Source organism: Parus major, chromosome 3 (genome assembly GCF_001522545.3).
Source record: "Parus major isolate Abel chromosome 3, Parus_major1.1, whole genome shotgun sequence".
In the NCBI taxonomy this organism is placed as follows: domain Eukaryota; kingdom Metazoa; phylum Chordata; class Aves; order Passeriformes; family Paridae; genus Parus; species Parus major.
In genome coordinates this window covers 77208324-77227340 of record NC_031770.1, presented here as the reverse complement: position 1 = coordinate 77227340, position 19017 = coordinate 77208324, and the positions used below count along the sequence as shown (strand labels likewise).

Here is a 19017-nt window from a genome sequence, read left to right as displayed (position 1 = left end):
GGCCCGGCGGCGGAGGCGCCGCTGGAGGGGCAGTGCCGAGCCCGGCCCGGCGGGAGCGGCGCCGCGGGGCAGCGCAGGTGAGCGCGGTGCCCACCCGCGGTCCCGCCGCGGTCCTACCCGGCTGCGGTGGGGCGGGGGAGCGCGGAGGGGCGGCCGGGGCCGGGCGGGGCGGGGGCGCTCCTGGCGGGGCCGCACAGGTGATGGCGGAGGTGGCCGGGCTGTGGCGGGGCTGCAGCTGGGGACGAGCGCGGCGAAGCCAGTGCCCCGGAGCGGAGTAGTGAAAGTGTTCCCTTATTCCAGCCCGGGGAGGGATCCCCCACCCCCGGTCGGACAGACACGGACCCTCCGAGATGCCGCGTTGGTACGGGAGCCTGTGTCAACGGAGGGGTTCAATTGCAGGTTTGGGGGTGAAAATGAGGAGTCTTAACGCTCTTGTTCCAACTTTTAAGGCCGCGTCTGATGAGAAATGGAAATCTGGCTCAAAGACATCCTTCCTGTTGTTGACATCACCTGAGAACTCCACTGGAAATATTTCCACTAGTTTGCTGCAAACATCACCCTCCCCTGAGGTCTCAACACCTTTGTGAGTACACACTGGCTGCTGGTAGAGCTCTGGTTGTGGAAATCCATGGCTACGGCATGTAATTGTTCTGCAGGGTTCTTTTTATTGCAAGCATTAATAAAGAGCTTATTGTGCCCTGGGGTGTTGGTGTATTACAGCATAGGCTGTAGACAGGGTTCTATTTTTTTTTAAAGGCATAACCAATATCTTCATATTTTTATAATTATATATGAAGTGTTTGTTTGGGTTTCTGGTTGCTATTTCTGCAATACACATGACCAGAAGGACATGTTGTCTGCCACTGAATACCTTTTGTTCACGGGGAAAACATTGAGAGGGTTAGAAAGTAGCTTGATGGTAGGTAGATTGTTGAATCTTTGCCCCATGAGTTGTTTAAATGGACTTAGAATATCTTACCAATGTTAAAGGAGTAATTGGGAAGAGCAATAAGTCTGCCTCTGTCTAAAGACAGAAAAATTTAACCACGTTCTAACACGCAGCATTGGTTAGGCATGGATCAGATCCCCTTGTAGGACTGTTTGAGTTTATGGTTTATTCTAAGGAGAATGTTATTTTCTTTCTTTCAAGGTGATGTGTCAGGCTGTTCAGCTAGTTTTATAACAACTTATTTTGGCAGGCTCAAGTTCCAAGTATTGTGTAATCTTCATTCTCTAGATAGTTGGAAAACAAAGTGTTTCTGGAGATGTGTGATTACATGTAAGATCTGCAGTTGCATTGCAGACCACAAGACTTGGTGTAATGACTCTTCTTCAGAACTTCATAACAATTTCTGAGCAGAAAATACTCAAAAAATAGTTAAATACACTGCACGTAGCAAAACCTATGGTTGTGTGGCTACACAAAGTATTTTAGATGCCTGGTATGTAGGTGATGTATGCCTGTTTTTCCGTGAGGACCTCTGAGTCTGCAATATTTTCAAGGGCAACTGGGAATTGTGTAGCAGCAGTAGTAATGTCACTGCTTTTCTCCCTGTTTTTTTTAAATTTGAAAATAAACTAATAAAATGAAAAAGGGGGTTTGTGGTAGTATTTGGTTGGAAAGTTTTCACTTTGCCTTGCTCATTAATATTTACCCAGACAGTGCTACCAACCTCATATGGGAGTCTGGCTTTGAACACAAGAAATGAAATAGCCAGAAAATGATTGCTAAAAATAAAGCAAAAACTTCCTGATCATGTAGGTGCTTTCCTTTAAGATTTTTTTTTTTGCACAGAGGTCTTTTCTTTTTTGGGGAACAGAAATTGTGAGAAATTGGCTGCGCTAATGGGGCTCCCATGTTGGCTGATACGATGTAGTTGCAGCACCAGGCTTAGCAGCTTGCCCTGTCACAGGTGGCAAGTTCTGGAGTTCTGATTATCAAATTTACGATGTTCTTGGTCTAGGTGAGATGAATGATACCGTAGTAAATCAGGTGCTTGTAGGGTGTGGTAATGAGCAATTGAGCCTCAAGCTGCATTTCTCCATGTGTCTTTAGCTTCACCTCTGTTTGACTTTGCCAGTGAGTCATTTTGTGATGTAAAAGAAAAAGACCTTACTGTCCCTTATTCACTAAATCTGTATAAAAGGATGAACAATCCTTATTGGTTTGGATAGGTGGTGTATCAATGAACATTTGTAAAGCACTTTCAAGTTCCTAAATTAATTATACTGACAACTATATTTATTCTCATTAGTTTCAGATGTGCAATTCCTCTTTTTCCCTCAACAGTCAGGACTTTAAATGAACTTGCAGAGAAAAGTTGTATCTTTTTTGAGAGATGTATCAGTACAAGATGTCCCTGGTGCAAGTATTTTATTTAAAACCATAAATGAGGTGCCATATTTTATTGACAAGATTGATCTAGGGAGATATTTATCAAATACATAAATTGATTGTAATTGCTTTGGGCAAATAAAAATTTGAAGTAAATATTTTTTGTTCCTCTTGTTTATTCAGGAATTAAATATGTGACTTTCTCAAAAATAATTGAGCCAAAAATAGAAGGTGTAGAGCTGCATTTCAGAAGCAAGGGGCACTTAACAGCAAGGGGCTAATTTTGTTCCCTGCCTCCTATCCAGTCATTTTGATCCCAAAAATCTCCAGAATAGTTTCTGAAGTACAATACTAGAAGTATTCTTGCATACCATTGCTAACTTGTGAACTCTGCAGGAAAAGCTTAGTTATTTTTCACTTGACCACTCCCTGTTAGCAGGTGCTGCTGTTTGTTACAGTTCACTGACAGTGAGAATAGTGAAATCCTGAAATACCCCATGTCTTGCTATGACCTGTCACTGAATTATGTGTACTTGTCTCATTCTAAACTTTTCCCACTCCTGTCTGTATTTGGTTTATCTCATGTTGCCATTCAGAAGACTGGTGGATTTGTGAAGTCAAGTGTTCCAAATTCAGGAAGAGACAGAATAAATGTGTGGAGTCCTTGCTTGTTTGTTGCATAGCTTTAAAACACATGAGTGTTGGGATATTCCCTGGGACTGGGATGTTCTTTGTGTATTTGACAGTTTGTGCATGACAGAGTGATGTTTTGTATTCAAAGTGCTGCTGGTTTGGCCAGACCGGTATTTTTCTTGTTTTTTGGAAAACACTGAGGTCGAGTTGGAGATGTGCAGGTGTTGAGAGTGAAGCAGGAAGGATACTGTTGGTGTGCAGTAGTTTGATACCAGGGTCAAAAATGCTATCAAAAAAAACAGTGATGAAATGAGTGTCAGTTTAGGGCATTTTTGAGAGGTGTGTGATAAATGAAGCATTAAGGCTGCACAAGACTTGGAGGCTAAAAGCAATCTAGCTTATTACCACTAATAGTTAGTTTGGTATGTCCTGTTGCAGTAAATCAATCCCCATTGGATGGCCTAATGGATACAGTACACCAGCTTGAATTCTTGCATTATCTGGTTGTGGAGAGGTTGTCTTGGTAGCCACAGTGATGTACTTCCAGTGATATATCAAATACATAGGTACCTCATGGTACAGTGCAGGACTGTAGATTGCTGGCTTGCTCTTGCACTGTTTTACTTCTGCTCCTTTGTCAGTGATCCTGCCATGTGCGAGATGAAATTAAAGGTCCTTGCAATGAACAGGAAGACTCTTCCAGCCAGCATTCTTGTCTTGCTTTCTCCTCTGTGGTTCTCTCCTTCCCACACCCACTCCTGATCCTCCAAACCCTTAGGTGCATCTCAGCCAAGCCACAGCCATAGAGGGGAATCTTACTGTGATTAGGAACAGGATTTGGGCACATCTGTGGCAAGTGGTGGATGGAAGTATGTGGTGTGGATGCCAGCCAGATGGAGCATACTTGGGTTGTAGGGTAGCTAAGGTGTGATGCACTGAGCATAGGTACTCTAGTGGGATTGTTGTAATCCTGAAGAAAAAATTATATGCTCCTATGCCAAAAAAGCCCAGGCTTTTTAATCTTATGTTGCAATCAGAAGCATATTTGGAGTACTCTTCAAATCATTGAATTGTACCTCCTTCAAATCCTGGATTTAAACAAGTTTCTTCTACAGCCTATCCCTTACTTTCTCTCTCATGGTTTGCCACCTTCCCCACCTAAGCACCATCCACTTTGTGAAGTGAGCCACTGAAGTTACAGGTTTTGTGTGCATGTCTTGGCATGCTGTTGGATAGAAGCATTTTCATTTGCATTATGGAAAATGCATTTGGAATTGATGGAAATTAGTTCCTTAAGGGTGTGCATCTTCATTGTGTCTGCATTGCAGTGGGATAATTTGCTTTTCCAGTCTAAGATGCCAATTGCTTTAAGCCAGTCAGGGATATTTTCTGTTGGTTTTAACAGCATCTGCAATGTGACATCTTTGGAAGAACTGTTGCTAGGTCTATTTATATTGTGCCAATACACTTCTGAGTTAAAGTGCCCTAAATTGTATCAGTTGGGTCAGTCACTGAGGAAGAGTGCCAGCCTAATAGAAAGCACTGTGAATGTATGGTAATTATATATGAGCTCAATATTTGAGTAACTTTTTAATAGTGGTCCCAGTGAATCATTTTAGGTATGTTTTACATCTATTCAGAGTCTGAAGTCTGTGCAACAGATGCAGAAATTGCAGCTCGTTCAGAGACTTGGGCAGGATGTGATCTTTTCACTGTATCACTACTGTTGCAAATAATTGCACTAATAACTGCCAGGCAAATCTGTTGTTTAACTCAGTTTTATAGTATTTTGTGAAGCTTACATATGAGTAATTTTCTTTCATTTTCTGTCTAAGCACTTTTGGGACTTGACTGGCTGAAGTCTTTCGAGAGGATTATGGGATAGAGGGCAGCAGGGTGTCTTTCTTCTGGCTGTGAAATTATCTGCCTGACATCTACAGTTTTTCATTGATGTTATTGTTCTGGTTTGAATCCAGATTTTAAAAGTGCAGCACTTGCTTATAAGTTCATTTTTTCCAGACTTTCCTGAATTCTTGCAAGTATGTGTTCTTTTTTCACAGCTTCTGTGTAAAATCCAGCCATTCTCTTTCCATGTGCTCTTTTTTTTTTCCTTTCATTTTTAGGTTTATGGTGGTTTTTAATGTTTATTTTTAAGCTTATGGTGTAAGTACTGCTTTGAATGGCACTCAGGTGTGGAGTAAGCTTAAACCTGAATCTGAAGTATAGTATTTTATTAATGAGCAGTCAGCTACTAAATTGGATTCTCTTCTTTCCCTGTAAGACTACACTTAATCAGTTTGTAGAAGCCAGGGTTTAAGAAATCCTGACCTGGCATGCACTGGGTGAGGCTGTCGTCCATTTCACTTATTCCCTGGTGTCTTGATAGACGAGTGGAGGTGCCCCTGCAGGTGAGCAGCTTCATTACCAGCATGCCTGATAAAGCAGAGCTGGATTTGTGGATGAATGAGGATAGCTCAGTCAAGAGAGGGTGTTGATGTTAGCTGTCTTAGTTGCTGCTGGCCTCAAAATAAGGAAATTTAATTTATTTAAATTGTAATAATGTAAAGAGTTTTCAAAAACTTATCAAGTGACATAGATGCTTTTGACATAGTTGGAATAACAGAGTGCCTAACATTAGCATCTTCTCTGTGTGACCATTTTTACAAATCATATTTCGGTTGAAGGCAGTGAGAGGTGGACATCTCTCACTGACTAGGACGGGACTGTCTGTCTGGGGAGATTTCTCTCAGCTCTTCTTGCACTGTGGCCAGGAGCTGAGCAAGTCCCATGGCTGTGGGTATGATGAGCCTGTTTTGAAGGTATGGGTGAATGATTTCACTATCAGCCTGGCCAATTCTCATCTCTAAGTTGGCTGCATTTCATTAGCAGGGAAAGACACACATATTCTCTTTAATGCCTTTCATTCTTGTAGGGCAGCCATATCAGTGACTTTCTCAAGCTGAGAAGGGAACATGAGTGGACAGGAGCCAGTAAGAGAAAATCAGAGAAGAAAGGCTATGACAAACACATCTTGAAAGTTGCTATTTGATAAGAAGAGCTATTTCTTCTCACTTGTTTTGAGCTTGAAATATGCTGGTTTAATCTGATGTCTTCTAGTATTTCTCCAACCTGGTTTTCTTCTACTTAATTTATGTACTACCTTTGGTTGTCTTATGTTCCCCTTCCTTGAAACTTTTCTAGTTTTGCTAAACCTTTTCAAAGAGGAGAAGGCCAGATTTACAACTTCTAAGATGCAATTAAGTTTCTTAGATGATTGAGAATAAAGGTGGCTTTGGTTGTACTCTCTGCACTAATAATTTTTTAGCACCATTCCTGCTTTTTAACTCTGCTGATGCTTTCACAAGAACAGTCCACTGTCAATCCAGGATTTCATTCCTGAATCATCCCAAGCCCATCATTATGCATATGAAGTTGAGGTGTTTTTTCCCAGCACAAATACCAGACTGTGTTTAAATGGTATTGAAATCTACCAGCCATTTTAACAGTTGTAATCTTTCCCTGTCCCCTTGAGATTCATTAGTGGGTATAATGAACGCAATATATGCTTAATGCAGATGGCTGTGGGGCTGCAGGCTTAATGCCCTTCTCTTGGAAAGACTGACCTTGTACTGTTTATTTCCTGTCTGACTGGTTCTCTATACAGATGAGGACTTTTCCTGTTATCCCATGACTGCCTAGTTTTTATAATACTGGGACTTTTTTTTTGTATTTTTTTCCTTTTTCTTTTAGGCAGCCTTCCTTCCTTTGAAGGGAATCTTTGGGGATTGAACATGAGTTATTGAGGAATAACTTCACATCGGTGCAACTGTGGTAACAGGCTGTGTGTACACTCACCACAAATGTGGAATAGTTTAATTTAAACATCTGTCTTGTTCCAAACAATCAGCATTCAGCTCTATCTAATCTACATTGCAATCACATCCCAGCTTGCTTCATAAAATTTTAAGTTTCAGTATTCTGTTTGAGATTTAGTTTTGGTCAAAGAGAGCCCTGCGTCTATTGCAGTAACTCACTTCTGCTTCTCATTCTTCCTACTTGTCAGAACAGGTTGACTATTTCTATATTTAGCTCTGCTTTGCTTATTCATCCTTTCTCAATAAGAATATTACACTTTGTTTACCTGGAAACAAGATGGGTCCCAGTGGGAAAGTGAATTGAAAGAGTGGTATGAATACTTGCCCTAAGTAGCATGCCATATCAGTAAATCGAAGCAGAATTTTTAGGTATAAGCTCTGGTCCTTGGCAGAGTCTCTTAATTGAAAAAAAAATAGTATTTTAAGAAATTGTTCCCAGATTCATAGTCTTCATACAAGAGTAATTTAGGTTGAAAAAAAACAAACCAAAATTTTTTTTCTGCCTCCTTTCTGTTCCCCTTTTCTCTGTACACCAACACATGGTTGAGAAGTTTAAAAGCAAACTTCTGGGTTCCATATTCTTTCAGAGAATTTAGCCTTTCATATCTATAACTGCAGACATAGAAATGAGGAGGATGTTGCTGCTTCATTTACAGAACTGTGACAGGTTTTTCTTCTTTTTGTTTGTAATCCTGAAAGTAGGATACTTGGCATGGAAGACAGGAATATATATTATTCAAAATCAAGGATACAGAACTTGGATACATGTATTTCCAGCTTTTAAGAATAATTCTTTTCAACAGTTGTAATAATATGAATTTGCTTATATATGATATGTAGGTTTGTACATGCAGCAAGTATATGTACATGTGATGAGCTGGTTTTGGTGAGCAGGCACACCAAGAAAACAGGTAAGGGTGCTTTCAGAAGAACTGAGCACAGCACTTGAAAGAAAAAAACCAAACCAACATTTTAAAGGTTTATTTGTTCTCCTCACAATTTGAAATTAAGACTCTCTCCTTGACTAGGCTGAAATAAGTGTTGAACTACTCAGGAGGCTGTGGTGTAAAGCTAGTTTTGTCTGGGACCCATTCTCAGTCTTTCCCAGACATGGAATAAAGAGTGTCAGTGAAACTGAGAACTTGCTCTGTGTTTCAGTCGTGTAACTCTCATGAAATACACAGATATTCTGCCTTAGTGGAAAAAGCACTAAATGCTAAACCAGGGAGGGTTATCAGAGGAGAGTGACACTGTGATGGAATTTCTCAGCACATTAGCAAGTAAATACGTTCTACAGTGTTTCACCCTAAGATGAAGGATTTTTCTGTCATTCTAGGGAGCGGAATACTTGTCATCTTCCCCAAAATACTGAGATTTTGGGAAGCATTAGCTATATAGCATTAACTTAGTATGTCTTAGTTTGATTGTTATTAATAAAGTCACACTGTACATTTTAATATAGCAGCTAGCATCTGTTGTATGTCTGTCCTTTTGACTTGTAAAAAGCAAACTAACCTTCAGTTGATCAGTTGTCATGATTCAGATTTTGAGTGTGAGTAGCTACTCTTGAGCTAACAAAAGTTTTCCATGGCTTGCATATGTTAACTTAAAATGGATATGGTGCTTCAAGGAGAACAGTCAGGCAAAAGTGTCTGTAATGCAAAAGTTAGCAGATTTCACTGAGTACCATTTGAAAATCACTTCCCTTATGCTCTGTAAGTGGGATTTCAGGCCTTGCTTAATTAAGGATGAAGAATAAAGTGACACTGAAATAATGACTATTTTAAAAATTATCATGATTTGTACTCAAATAACAGTATAGCCTACAGAGAGGTAATTATCAACAAATTGTGTGTAGCAGAATTATAATTAGTTTACAGTATTAAATCTCAGAAGGGTAGGACTGAAAACCTTTGACTAGTTTTTGCATTATTAGATAGTTTAAAGATGGATGCTTATTACCCTGGTTTTTTTAAATTGAATTTTATGTTGTATTTTCTATCCGTAGTGCTGGATCAAAACATGATTTCCCTGCTTCTGTGGCTAATCTCATTCAGTTCAGTGACTGTTTTTGTGCATAAGACTCAAAGAATGTGGCTTGGTATGAAAAATATCCTCCCAGAGGGAGTTGTAGTAGGCTCACAGTTAATATAAAGGGAAAAAAAGACAAAAAAAAGAAACTAATGTTTATATTTCCATGTCCTGTCGTACAATGATTTTCAGTGAAGTTTCATATTTCGTGAAATTAAATCTGTAGCCAAGATAATATGATATTGGACATTTTTTATAATTCAGCATGCAGGTCTGTGCTGTTGAAACAATAGGCTGAGTGTTTTTAGGTGCAGATATCCTGACTGAAATAACGTGTTGCAAAAGAAGTTGCAGTACATTTTCGATAACATTGCGCAGAGAGATAATTGTGAACTCTGCATGGTGTGTTACAGTCATGGGAGTAGTTAACAAGATAAAGAAAATCTCAGCTTTCTCTCTGTTTACAAAACTGGCCTTTCTGGAAGGACTGGAAAACAAGAATACAAATATATAATCTGCTTGCATTCTCTTTCTACCCCTCCTTTTTGCCTCTCTGTATTGAGCCAAAAATAAATGGGAAGACTAACTGTAAGAAAACAGCACTAGAGTCAGTCCTTCTCTCCCTTAGTTTTCTCTGTTTTAGACACCACTGGGAGCTGGTGGTTGTGTGGCAACGCAGCTCCCATGATAAGGGGTGATTCGGTCCTGTAGTGCCACAGAGCAGAACTCTGCTGTTATCTCCTCCTTACTCATGCTGCAGTACCTACAAATCCAGAGATGAAACAGCACAGGAGTGAAGTTTCATCTTGTCTGCACTGAAACACCAATGTGTATTTCTACCATATTAGGCCACTCCTCTGATTTTAAGGTAAGGAAGATGTCCTTGACGTTTTCACCATTTTATTTTCCCATTTTGTCTTCTTTCTGTGCCACTTCTAAAAGCTCTGCATTGTTCCCCAATTTTGTCTCCCCCATCTTTTGTCCTAGTACTTTCATATAATTGATTAAGGAATCATCTGTTTTTCTTTGATCCTCATCCCCTACAACTCTCCTGTTGTTTTGCTAGTTGTGCTCCTAACAGTGGTTAATAAGTGTCGAGTCAACACTTAGAACCCAGAAGAAATGTGAATTGAGCAAAAAGTTTTTTGACAATCCTTTAAGAAAGAATTTGTGAGAGAATGAAAAAGGATACGCATCCCTCTTCCATGCCTTCCCAGGTCATTGGTTGTCGTGACACGTCTGAGGCTTTTAAAAAGCTTTATGTTGAGTATTTTCCTCCTCATCCTGTCCTCTACTTTGTCTGTCTCAATTTGCAGTCTTATTTTTTCTGCTTTCACTTCAACTCTAGTATTTTCTGGGGTCTTAGGGCATGTTTTTCCATCTCTGAGTGCTTTCAACTCTCTCTGTTCCAACATCAGTAGCTTATGGGCTTTTCTGGCTGTGCTGCTAGCTTTGCTAGGCTTCCAGTCCTTATCAAGACTGTTTTTTTGATAACATTTTGATATGCGCTGTTTTTTTGATAACAACTGTCCACTGCATTCCTTGGTAGGAGTGATGGTTAAGGAATATCTGTTTCTATTTTACTGGACAGGAAGTGCCACCTCCTTGAGAATTTTATTGTGTTTTCTTATGTGTTGTAAAAGTGAAAATGGATTCCCTTTCAGAAGGGAATCCTCAAATAGAAGAGACACAGAGGTGTTGAGCTTCATCAGGGTAGGGAAGGAGATGGCCATTAGGAAAATCCAGCCTGTTTCTGGGAACATGGTTCAGGAATATGATGTCCCCTCTAGCATGATCCTGCCCTTCTCTGTTTTTCCATCATCAAATTTGGTTTTTTTGATTATTATTATTTCTCTTTAGGACCTGGGCAGCTTTTGTAGGCAGATCATTTAAAATGTTCTCCATATTTTAACAGTTTTGTACAAGCTGGCCTCTTGTAAAGTATGAAGGAGACTCAGATATGCTGAGGTTTCAGAATATTCATTAACTATAAAGCAGATACACTGAACTGTATGATCCTTCTCAGTACTCAAAATAGACCAAAACATCTGTTTTGACTGAAGACAAAGAAAAAACGAAGGAGACTGAAATGGATGCAACAAATAGCATCATCCTCCATGGTTCTTATCAGTGGCTGACCAAGGAGGTTCTTGTAGTAAGGGATCCTGACTTTACCAAGGTGCTGTAGGTAAGCCCATGTAGTAAAGCATTTCCAGATTTTCCTTTCTTTCAGGCTGTGGGAAACATCCACAAGCATTAAGAGGCTGAGTGTCTTTAAAGCTGGTTTCAGCTCCCAGAGAGATAGCTTCCACTGCAGGATTGCTCCTTTGGGTTCCTGCAGTGCCTGTAAGCGCACAGGGAAAGGAGGGGGATTAGGGAGCAGTGAGGGGGAGTGGCACCATTTGTGTCCACTTGGCACTCTCAGCTCTCTGTACTTGACATGAGCACAAATATTTCTGGGTTATGAACCAGTGACTTCTTGTGCACAGCCATGAGGGCAGAGTCTTCACAGGGACCTGAGGTTCTGTCCTACAAGAGGAGAAGCTTTCAAGAAATGCAGTCTCTGTAGCGTAGTTTCTTGAAAACCTAAAATCTTTAGGTGTTTCTTGAAACACCTAAAATCATATTAGTGGTGATCCTTTTAATCTGCACAAAGAGCCTGCTGGTGTGGGAGATTTTTATTTTACCTGGTTGGGTATTGTGTTTCAATGCAGCAGATGGCATGTGTATGACAAGTGCCCTTTGGTAAGAAAGTAAACACAGCAAGAAATACACCCCAATCCCGTGGCATTTTCTTAGGCCTTTTATAACATCAAAGCACCCTTGTGCAATGCTCATTTGAGTCACCTGATGCAAGAGCCAAGGTTTTGTGATAGCTATTTTCTTCTGTTGTTCTGATGTTGGTACAGCTGGCAAGATTCTTGAGATACAGGGAAGAGCAATGTGATATTCAAGGTGATATGTTTTAATTGAGTTGTAGCCTGAGCTGAGACAGATTAAATTCAGTTACTTGTCCTGGAAGTATTTTGTGTCAATGTGTAGCTTTTCAAAATTAACTTAGATCCTAGTTGCAATATAAGTAGAATAGGACAGAAACATGATTTTGTTTATTTTGGGCTTGGTGGGGAGGCATTCCTGATGAATCAAATGCTCAGTTGAGACTATTGATCTGCCTGGCTTGCAAAGGGCAAATGAAGAAGGACATTTGGGAACTGGGCTGTTCACTTGGGTTGGAACAAAAGAGCCCCAAGGTAGGGAATCACTTATGTTATCTGACTGAGATTGCCACCAGTGACCACCTGCATCGAGTGGGGAAGAGTCTTCTGCAGAATTTCCAAAGAATTTAGCAAGTAATGAAGATAGCACAGAGAGTGCCCACAACCCACTGAGAGATTCTTCAGCTCCATGTTTGCCAGTGGTCCAGGCAAGAGGATCAGAATTTCCAGTTTTGTTTGCATGACCTGTTTGGAGATTAATCACAAACATCACCTATACAGATACAACTGCGAAGGGCAACTTGACCTTGTTGTATTACAACTTTATAGGGGAATTTAGATTACTTTTTGCAGATACTGTTTCTTATTACAGTCTTCCTTCCAGAAGAACTTAGAGAAAGTCTTTGTGGCATCAAACTCTGTTGCTGACTATTTATTGATAATGGTGAGTGCATTAAACATCGAAGTCTTATTTCTGTGGGGAATCAAGTCCCTAGTCTGGTCCCCCAAGTCCAGAACCTGCTTTATGGTATTGCATATCCCTTTGGCCACCTCAGGTCAGATGTCCCTGCCATGCTCCCTCCCAACTTCTTGTGCCCCTCCTTATGGGCAGAGCAGGAGACACGGAAAAGCCTTGGACTCAGGGTAAGCACTGCTGATGCACAAGTGTAACATCAGAGTGTTATCAACGTGATTCTCATACCAAATCAAAAATACAGCCCTGCACCAGCTACTGAGAAAATTGGCTCTGTCCCAGCCAAGACCAGGACAAGGAGAAGGTGTAACAAGAGTGGGCAGGGTGTGAAATGGACTGTTGCAGCTGAAGACTTATTGCAGATACTTCTTCAAACCAGTGTTATTCACCCAGTGCTGGAGCTGTCTTCAGACTGTGTTTGCATAAACTAAACTTATCCTGCATTCTCAAGTTGTAGCATCTGAGTCAGCAAATGTGTCCTACTACTATATTCAGCCCAGTATGTTTTGATGAAACAAAGGTCTTGTACCAAAACTACTGCTGTCATTATTGTGCAGTCTGTCCCAACACGTGGCTTTTCTCAAGTGTAACTCTTCCTCTTCCCCCAGAATCTACAATTGTAAAAGTCTTGCTGCCTGCCACCACATGTCTTCAAAGACCAAAGGACATTTTTAATGAGAATTGCTGTAAAATTCCTGGCTTGATTTATGAAGTAAAGAAAAAATAATCACAGGAACATTATCCTCTTACGTGTTAAAATTTTTGCCTTCAACTTTATGGTGATAACAGCTTAATTTTTTGCAAATGGAATAACCAAATGTTTACCATTTATATTTCCACTTAGAAATATAGATGCCTAAATGCAAGACAGTTTGAGAGAAAGGGAAGTGGAATTGTAAAGCACTAGAGGTCTTTGTTCTAAATTGTGGAATAAATAAACATTCCAAGCCTCAGCACCGGACATTTGCTGAAAACTTTTCTTGTAACTTGTCTTTGAGAAATAAAGCTGAAAAGTTTTTTAGCAGTTTGCTGTGCTGTTCTAAGGAGGTTTATGTAACTTGCATAAAGCAAGACAAACGTGGCAACTTTTGGTTTCCTTAAGCCAGTTTTAATGTATGCATTTCTTTCTTTTGAACAAGACTAAAATACAGCCACAAATAAAGAAAGTACAGTCATTCTGCATTGTTTATATTTATGCATTTATAATTGTAATCCATAGGCATGTTGACAGCTATAGAAATCCACCTAGCCCATGCCGAGGTCACCATTTACAACAGGTGCCCAATTTCTTATCAGCATCTTCACTGCCTTTCAGAAAGTGCCAAACCTGTTTTCATTTTTGCTGCACTCAGCCACTAGACATAATTTCTCACTGTTCAGTAACACCTCCCTCTCCTTTCCCCCCCTCAAAAAAAAACCCCAAAAAAAAGCTTGACTTCCAGCATTCCTCTCATGTCTCACAAATATGTGTGAAAGTCTGTGGCAGGGAGCTGACTGTTCATCACCATTAGCCACACCTCTTCTACTGCCTTCTATGACTGTGTCTTCCAGTACTTATTCCTGTAGTTCAGGTGGTGGAGGAGGCGTGTACTGTGGTTTTAAATACCCTTGAATGCAAGTCCTGTGGATCATTAGCATAGGCAAGTGGTATGAGAGAATGCAGAGGCAAGGGGTAATGCTGGATATTTGGTTTCCCATGGCTTTTATTTATAAAGGAAATTAAGCATGAAAAACCGTAAGAAGAGAATGCTGTGGTACAAACCTTAAAGACGTCATGGAGTATTTGCTGCTGTGTGGGAGACATGCCCTGTGTGGTGCACAGGACAAGCAGTGACTGGGCAAGGCTCTGGAGAGGTAAGGGTGCACTTTTGTGTGGAAGCCATGACCTGGAACCCAAGAGCAGGCTCTCACCATCAGGAGAAATGCTTGACTAATTCTGGCAGTTCTCTCTCGCTATGATTCGCCTTGCAGCTTTAGTGTTACATTAACTCCTCCTTAGTGCTACATTAATCCAGGACAAACAAATTCCTTAGGTTTCCTGTTGCACTCCCAAACACACACATTCATCAAAACTAGGATAACTTTCTGCTTGTACCTTGTTTTTACTGTATTCTTTTGCATGCATTTACACTGCACACAGTGTACATCTGAAAAAAATGTGTTTCAGGATGTTTGTTTTTCCTTGTTTTAATACCTATCTCTGTAAGTACTACACGGAGGACTTGGATCTCCAGGAAAGTTTGTTTATGCTGCACTAGAGATGATCATTTCACATGAGTTTAAATCACAATATTCTTCTTCTTTCTTCTTTCTCCCTTCTCCCTTCTTTCTTCTTCTTCTTCTTCTTCTTCCTATTCTTTTGTCTCTTATATGGTCCAGAGCAGAACTGTCTGAAAATATGGAGAAAGTATTCTTTGAGAAGAGACTGGCACTCTGTTGGAAAAGATGCCCAGATGCCAGATTGAGTACTCAAATAAGACATTTCTTTCCCCTATTGGTTCTGTTGACTTTGTTTCAATCTCTTAATTGGTTTTTATAAGCTTTGAATCAGAGCAAGCAAGAGCAATAGTCTTCTGATGAAAATGGTAGTAAAAACTCCTGCAGTTGTAAAGTGAATTTCTGTATATCCTCATCCTAGCAGGTCTGTCAGTAAACCTACATGGAGTCTAGCAAGGAGGCAACTTTTAAGTAGAACTTTTCCTAACCAGATGAAAATACAAATCTGTTGGTCTCAATCTCCAAATCTAGTTTATATAAGATCTTAGATCTTATATAAAGATCTTAGATCTTAGCCTTGGAAGAGAACAGCTACAAGTCTGTTGATGAAAAATTGCAAGTATTTTTCTCGTGTATAGTTTGTCAATATTACTGGAGGTACCAAAACAGAAAAAGTAAAAATATAACTGCTCACCAAGGGGATAGTCCTGCTCTGCTTTATTCTTATGACAGAAGCTGTGCTGTGTAGGACAGGAATAGGATCGATTTCAGATTCTTCATTTCTTTACCCTCCTCTGCTTCCTGCTGAACTACCTTTTTTTCCCCCAGTAGCCTGAAACACATTCCAGATATGTCTGTGTGAGGCAGAAGAGTGCCAAGGCTGCTGATGAATAAGAGACTTTGTGATGAATCTTGTAAAATTGGACCTTTTCATTCAGAGAATAGTTCTCAATTACTGAATCTTTTTTTCCTTTGTTTCCTTCTTTTGAATTGCCAGGGAGAGGAGGAGATGTAAAGTGTTGTCCTGCAACACTTCCCTCTAGCTACCTGAATTACCAGAGGGGTGAATTGCTTTGACAGGGAAGGGAGGGGGGCGGGTGGGGAAAAATACAGAGGAAGTTGACTCAGTTTGTTAAATATGAAGATGCAGCAATCATATTACTTCACTTCTGAAACTACACCAGTTTTGGGATATTTAAGTTTACATTGGAAGTTTGATTTTGAACTTGCTGATCCAAGCTGAGAGATGATAATGACAACTTTTCAACTTTTAAATCACCACCTGTTAAAAAAGTCTTACTGACACCCAGTTCCTTGGAATAAATCTGTAAGTTGATTTTTTTTTTTTTTCCTATTCTAAATTATTCTGCAACAATATTATTATTCTAAGATTTGGTTTATTTGTTGATACTTCAGGTTAGAGCTTCCTACAAGGAGAATTTGGATTGCATGTATATTTTATCCAGGCTATGTCAGAATCCCAAACATACATTTTTTTTCCTGCAGAGAGTTTTCCTGTAGTAACATCTGGAGAGCTATAGCAGTTTCTATCTTAACAAACGTTAAGCGTGTGGCGTGCAGTGTGTGGTCAGGGCTGCAGCAGCTGTGTCCCAGGGGTGCACCTTGGTGAAGTTAACTGTCATGCCTCAAATGGTAGGATCTGACTACTAATTGGCAATAGTAATATGTAAACATAGATGTGTGAGCTGTCACTTCAAGAAGGGGCACTTGATGCAATGGAGGAACAGCCTTCTGGTTTGACAGTTCTTGCTTGAGAAAGCTTGAATTTTGCAGAATTGAGTCTCACAGACTTGTCTCCAAACCCTTAGCTCTTCATTAGGTCTGACCATACAAAAGTCTTTGAAATTAATCCATTATTTGAAATTCCTGTGATGCTTTTTAACTTAAATACCTTAGAGAGAGAGAGAGAGAGAGAGAGAAGTGTCTCATATACAAGTATACTCTCAAAATACAGTTCTGTATTTTCCCTGACAATTATTGTAGGAGCTCCTGTTGTCTCTTTGCAATGTTTCCTTCTTTCCCAAGTTGAGGTGGGCAGCTCTGCTGCAGCAAACACTGTAGCATCCTTTCAGCATTGCTGCCAGAGCCATCAGCTTCCAGCTTCAAGGGAGCTGTCCTGTCTCCACAGATTTTTCCAGGTTTTTGTGTTGGCTGCTGGTGCATTGACTTGGCAGCCATTCTTGTCTGGGAGAGCTTTTTAGAGACTCCAATGCTTATTTTGTATAAAAATCTTCTGGACAGAATGTCTAACTCAGGAGGCATGCAGCTGCTTTCTACACTGCACCAAGTTCTGTGTTTCACTTCTTTATTATGTACAAGGGGTTTAGCTGGGAAGACTCTGCTCCCTCTCTGTGCTGCTTGTTCTTCTGAACAGTTGCAGCAGCCAGCATCCCTTCAGATCTCAGGAGGAGACCTCGGAATGCAGTGGCAAAGCTCCAGATCTTTTCAGTGCTAGGGGAATGCCCTGGCAGGGCGCTTGTTGAGGAGCACTGCAAGATATCTGACTAGATGAATCTACTTCCCTCCATGACCAGGCAAGAAAGGAGAGAAACCAGAAGTGGGTACAAGTTTCAGGAGCAGGGCAGCCCCTTCTCCCTCTATCTGTGAGGGAAGCACCCTGATAGCCCATGCCATCAGCTGTGCCCGATGCAGAGCTGCACTGGTGGCTCTTCCCTTCTCCTTGCAGTCTGAAGATGTCAGATGGGCTCTGTGCTCTCCCTGAAGGTTTTGTTGTGGCAGGGCACCCCAAGAACACAGTCCTGAAGAGCTTCCCACATTTGCAGGGGTAGAGCAGGCCTGTGAGACCCACACACCACACCACACACCACACCACACCACACCACAGATGGGCGTATAGCATATGGTGAACTTTCTCCTGATTTCTAATGTTAAACCTTGCTCACTGATGTAGGGGGAAAAGACAAGGATGATCCTCTCTTAAAAATGCCTTCTGTGACCAGTTTTGTCCTGCACCCTGCAAAAGCTGGTATTATGGGCATAAAGCATTTTCAAGGGAACGAGTCCTGTCATAGACCAGCATGGCTGCTTGTGCTTACACGAGAAAATTCACTGTGGAGTCTGTTCTTCTAGCTGGGGAGGCAGCACTGGCCTCTTGGGAAACAGATAGGTAGACCCCTGCAGAAAATAGAGTTGAAGACACATGGTTCCCTGCAAGTGTGCTGAGATACCCTTTTCTTTTGTGCCAGCAGGCGACAGACTCCCCTCCCAGCAAAGGCTCTTCACCAGTCTTAACTCTTTAACGTAATTGTAAAAGTGAGGCTCTATTCTTAAGGCAAGACGGAGGAGCTGGTATCCTCAGTTTTCTTCAGACATTTCCTAGATTTTTTTATGGGCTCACAAAAGCTACTGATTCAAGTCAGAAAATACTGAATAGTGTGAAAATTGAAATGCACACTTGCCCAAATAACTTGTGGCTTACAATAATTACACTTCCTGCAGAATGGCATGGAGAGGAGGAATTTTCTGCTCATTTTTAAGGGTGATTAGTTTTGATTTATTTTTTTTTTAATAAAAACTAGGTTGTTGCCTTAGTGTTGTTGCTAGAGATCTCCAAGATGTAGAGTCCAGGACTGAACATGTTTTGCAGGATGTTTGCTCTCTCATCGCTGCCCTCCTCTTTCTAACCCCAGCTTGCCACTTCCTCATTCATTTAATGAAGACAGAGGGTTCTTTATTGTATGATAGTCAAAATGTAATATGATAGTGTAGCAGGAGAGCTGTGGAATGGTACCAGGTGTTCGGTGTTTTCTGTTTCAGGGAGATCTGTAGCTGCAAGAATGGCTTCTGTCTTGCTCGGTCCCTGTGCAGGAAGGGAAGGCAGGCTGGGAATACTTGGTGGTGTGGCACCATCTGTGCAGCCATGAACCTTTTCAGGGGCTGCAAGTCAATGTGGATGTTATTGTGAGTTAGGTCCCTTTTAATCTCGTGAGGAAGAACAATGCCAGCTGCTCACACAGAGGTAAACGTGGAGCTGGGTCTCACCACATATGAAAACCTCTGGCAAGCCACATAGATGTGAAAACCCATACATAATCTCCAAAAGATCCAATTTTAGATCACATTTTTTCATGAGGGAAGTTTGGGCAAATCTGTTTTTGTATAAAAAAAACAAATTTTTTTTGTTTTTGGTCTGTATTTATAATGTATTTTTAATTTTTATTCTGTATAAAGGCATTGGGATTGTTTTGTCTCTGG

At 40.7% G+C, this 19017-nt stretch overlaps 1 protein-coding gene across 9 annotated transcripts in view; it reads left to right on the top strand.

The window, feature by feature from the left end:
• ANKRD6 (ankyrin repeat domain 6) overlaps window positions 1-19017 on the top strand; it is an 87860-nt gene continuing 68843 nt past the window's right edge. For 6 of the 9 annotated variants that reach the window (XM_015621450.1, XM_015621449.1, XM_015621445.1 and 3 more), the window contains exons 1-2: window positions 1-77; window positions 450-583. The gene's annotated coding sequence lies outside the window, so the exon portion shown is untranslated. Of the gene's footprint in view, window positions 78-256; window positions 362-449; window positions 584-9462; window positions 9743-19017 lie in introns of those variants that run through there. The other 3 variants (XM_015621443.3, XM_015621442.3, XM_015621436.3) reach the window with 2 other exon arrangements.